We start from the raw sequence: 4,655 nt of genomic DNA, 5'->3' as shown, positions 1-4,655 counted from the left end.
CATTGTTATTTTTCCCCTTAATTTCTCTAGTTCCTTCCATCCCCTGTTCTGCTATCGGGACCATGAATGTGTTTTTTGGAGGGGTTCCAAGGTATAATCCTTATATGTATATATATATATATATGTATATCTATATGAATACATACATATCAAGGGTGTCAATTGGGGGCTGGGTGTAGTTACCTCCCCCCAACCCCAAGCCTCTGTTTGTCCCTGCAAGGTCTGTCTTACACCCCACCCCCTACCCCCACCCCAAAGGCTTAAATTGATTACATACACATACAAAGCAACTGACGTTCCTGTTTATCATCAATCTCTATATATCTTAATACTGTATATTTGTATACGGTAATACGGTACTAGATTTGCCTCTTAACCAAAAGATTCAAGAGCGAATGCTTGCTTTTAACCACGTATGCATTGTGATCACATCAGTATCACGTTACTCACTCTTTTACCTTAAAAACTATACTGCAACTAGTGGTAGATCTACCCCCCCCCCCTCCTCTCCCTTTCCTCTTCAGACCTGAGGATTTCGGAACTGTAGTCTCACTTTCAATAAATCTAGTATTACATTGTGGGTTTTTCTATCATGAATTTATTTATGTATATTATCCGTGAATATACATCCTATTGGACTTATTATTTATCCAATAGGATTTTTTTTTATAATTTGTTGAGTTTGATAAAAAAAATAAGCAAAAGCTGAAATTACGCCCCTGATATATATTTATACATATATATGCACATAAATATGAATATATATATATATAAACACATAAATACACATATATACACACATATATCTATATACATACATACATATCTATATATACATATACACATATATCTATATATACACACAAATATCTATCTATATACACACATCTATATCTATATATATACACATCTATATATATATATATATATATATATACATACACACATCTATATCTATATATATATACACACACACATCTATATCTACATATATACTTATCTATATATATACACACATATCTATATCTATATATATGTATATCTACCTATATATATACAAACACACATCTACATCTATATATATGCATATCTACTTATATATATGCACATATCTATCTATCTATCTATATATGTAGTAGAGGGTAAGAAAAATCCAGTGATACCACTATCGTCGTGATCAGTCATGCGAAGGTATTCTGAATACTTAACTAAATTTTGTTTGGGAATTGAGGTATTGAGATTGAGATTGTCAGAATGCTTACTAAATAATCTGATATTTCGGGACACAAATATTTATACATATATATATATATATATATATATATATATGCAGACACATATATGTATATATTGTAGCGGGGCGTAGACCTAGTAGACTTCAATGTGTTTGGTTAAATTTGGGCTCAACCCAGAATACAGTATTTGTTCAGGAAAAAAATTGTCTGCAGTGAACAGATGTAAGGTTCCATGCCTACGGCACGCTGCCCCCACCCGATTAGTAAGTCCGGGAACCCTGTGTGTTGTGTGAATGTTGTATAAGAGAAGGGTGGAAGGAAAATAAAGAATGTGTGTGCTGAAGGTTGGATGTGTAAGTGAGTAAATGTGAAAAGGGAGATAGCGTAGGCTGCGAGTCTGCGTGGACATGTCTGGAAAAAAAAAAAATGCAAATCATAGAAATGTTCTTCTTCCATCTGCTATGGTAAATGTTATGGTCTGTTCTAGAATATCAGCTTAATATACTTTGATTCATCTAGCCTTTTTACAACCTTTCAGGGGTTGCGAGATATCAGATACCGGCAATGTGCTGTTTAAGAGAAAATTTCAAGCACTCAGCAGTATCAGAAACAGAACTTACAGGTGGTAAATATCATGTTTATTTGATGAGCAAAATTGCTGTCACTAAGGAGTCCTATAGGTAATTCAGTCACAAAAATAGATAAAGATGTGTGAATGACCAATTTATCACAGCGGGGATGATGCACGTGAAAACCAACACCAGATGTACTTAAACAATAACACATGAAAATATAATTACCCCTAAGTTGACGTTCTAACAACAGTGTTTTCACCTAGGGTGTCAGCACAAAACATACGGATCTCAAAGTTAAACAAGTTAATCTCCAACCCAAAATGTAGATTAACTTAGGGCTGATAAACTCGGTATAAAAAAAAGAAAAAAAAAAAAAAAACAATTGTGTAGATAAGAAATAAAAAAATGTTGTGTACGAAATAATGTAGAGACGAAGGCCTTAAGAGGAAAATAAATGGGCACAGATCACAAAGACTGCCTGAACACCCACATGGCAGGAATCAACCGAGGCAACACATCGAAAAAAGTAAAAAGGTCCTGAAGGTATTAGGGGCGAGATTGTAAAAGATTTCTCCCAGGAAGTACTGCTCCTCAAGCTGAGAGAAGTAATAACTTAGAAGATTAATGACAACACTGGAGATATGGATCCTCAAGCAGTGTCCCTTCTATGTGAAGTGGTCCTTTTATGCTATCTGACACTTGGAATTCACAAAGTACTGTTTTGGGACATTGTGAAAGAGAATGCACCCTGCAGATGGCAATGCAGCATGTCATACGCCAAAGTCCAAACGAGACCAGTTGTCTCCTACACACAACCATAAATAAACACTTAACTTTGGGAAGACACACGAATTCAGCATGATCCCCAGGCCATACACAGAGTACCGGAAGACCAACCCGATAGTTCGACAGTGCAGAGGACCCAAACAACCATGAAGAGAGAGAGAGAGAAAAAAAACTATGGGACGACTATTACTCCCTTCAGGAGTTATAATGACACTTTGGAAGCGTCGCCGAAGAGAAAGAATAATTGAAAAAGAGAAATAAGGGAAAGGATACAGAGGGAAACTGATAATACACAGTTCAAGTGAAAACTGTGCGTTTCGGAACTTACATATTTACAATATTTGACCTTGAAAATAAATAAATCTTAGTTTTCTTGGCGACTTCAATGCCATCCAAGTAATAAGACTTGGTTTAAAGTACGCGCTGTGGTCATAAAAATAACCAAGTCCACATTAGTTTATTAATTAACAGTCTCTGGCGGCTAGTGCGCGCTTATGAAGGCGCACTCGAGCAGGGAGGGCGAGGCGCAAATGGCGGGTGAAGCACCGCCCTCGTGCGCGTGCGCAGAGGTGAGCGTCCGCTGGAAAAAAGCGGAGTAATGATAGCACCCTCCAGTCGAGAGAGCGATTGCTGCACCAAGCACGCCCGCTAGTTTAGCCCAGGATCTTCATGGGGGAAACTGCAAAGTGATGAGGCCTTCAAGCCGAGAGGGCGAAGCGCAGGTGCTGGAAGTGGAGCCCGGGACATCTCGTCCATGGCCAAGGCAGCATCATAGGGTTCCCACATCATTTATTCCTCCTCAGGTTGTTGGCGGGGATCAGGGCCAACGGGACCACGGTAACTACCCCATTGTCCAAGACAAGGCCTGGCGCAGCAAGCGCTAGTCAGGACTCTTCGGTGAAACTACCGCATAGCTACGTGGTAGAAGAAGCAGGCATGTAGCATGGTCGAGACCCGGCCTCAACCACGTGGCCCCGAGGATGATGTCAGTCCTGGCGAGGGCGAGGCGCAAATGGAGGGTGTAGCATCACCCTCGTGCGGGTACGCAGAGGTGCTCGTCCGTTTGAAAAAAGCGGAGTACTTGATAGCACCCTCCATTCAAGAGGGCGAGGGTGCAAAGCGAATGAAAACCACCCTTCAGGCGGGTGTGCTTCACCCAGTATGCCTGTAGTTGAGCTCAGGATCTTCATGGGGGAAACCGCGAAGTGATGGCGCCCTCAAGCCGAGAGGGCGAGGCGCAAGGCGAGCGAGGCCACAGGTGCTGGAAGCGGAGCCCAGGACGTCTTGTCCATGACCAAGGCAGCATCACAAGATTCCCCACATCATTTATTCCTCCTTAGGTCATCAACAGGGACCAGGGCCAACGGGACCACAGCAACTACCCAGTGTCCAAGACAGGGCTTGGCGTAGCACGCGCCGGAAGCCGATGTACTGGTTGGGTCGGCGTGCGGTAGTGTCCAAGAGGGTGTTCTACATATATATATATATATATATATATATATATATATATATATATATATATATGAACACAGTTAGCCAGGCACCAAGACTGCAATAATGGCGCAGAACTCTTTGAAGAAGCTACCGCGTAGTTTCGTAGTAGAATAGGTAGCATGGTCGAGACCAGGCTTCAGTCACGTGGCCCCGAGAATGATGTCAGTCCTGGCAAGATCGGCCTTCGAGTCGGAAAATGCGCAAGCCACACACCACACACACACACACATATCTATTTATATATGCAAACATAGATACACTCACACATATTTATATATACATACATTTGTATTCACTTATTTATCTATCTAATTAAAGAATACACAATTATGATGTTACCAAAAGCGGTACCAGCTGGTTTGTCAAAGAGAACCCAGCCATGAAGCAGACCAGTATGTTTCCGCTTAACCCTGATGACAGACCAACAGGTGGATAAACAGGCAAACGAACCGACCGCACAGCATTGTTCGTTCGGAAGAGATTATGTGGGTGTGCGCGCGCGTGTGTGTTCTATTCGATCTTAATCAGGTTATAGAATTGAACTTCTTGCACAATATTGTCAATC

This window comes from Penaeus chinensis, chromosome 21 (genome assembly GCF_019202785.1).
Source record: "Penaeus chinensis breed Huanghai No. 1 chromosome 21, ASM1920278v2, whole genome shotgun sequence".
Taxonomy (NCBI): domain Eukaryota; kingdom Metazoa; phylum Arthropoda; class Malacostraca; order Decapoda; family Penaeidae; genus Penaeus; species Penaeus chinensis.
The sequence above is the reverse complement of the archived record's forward strand: the minus strand, read 5'-3'. Positions refer to the sequence as shown.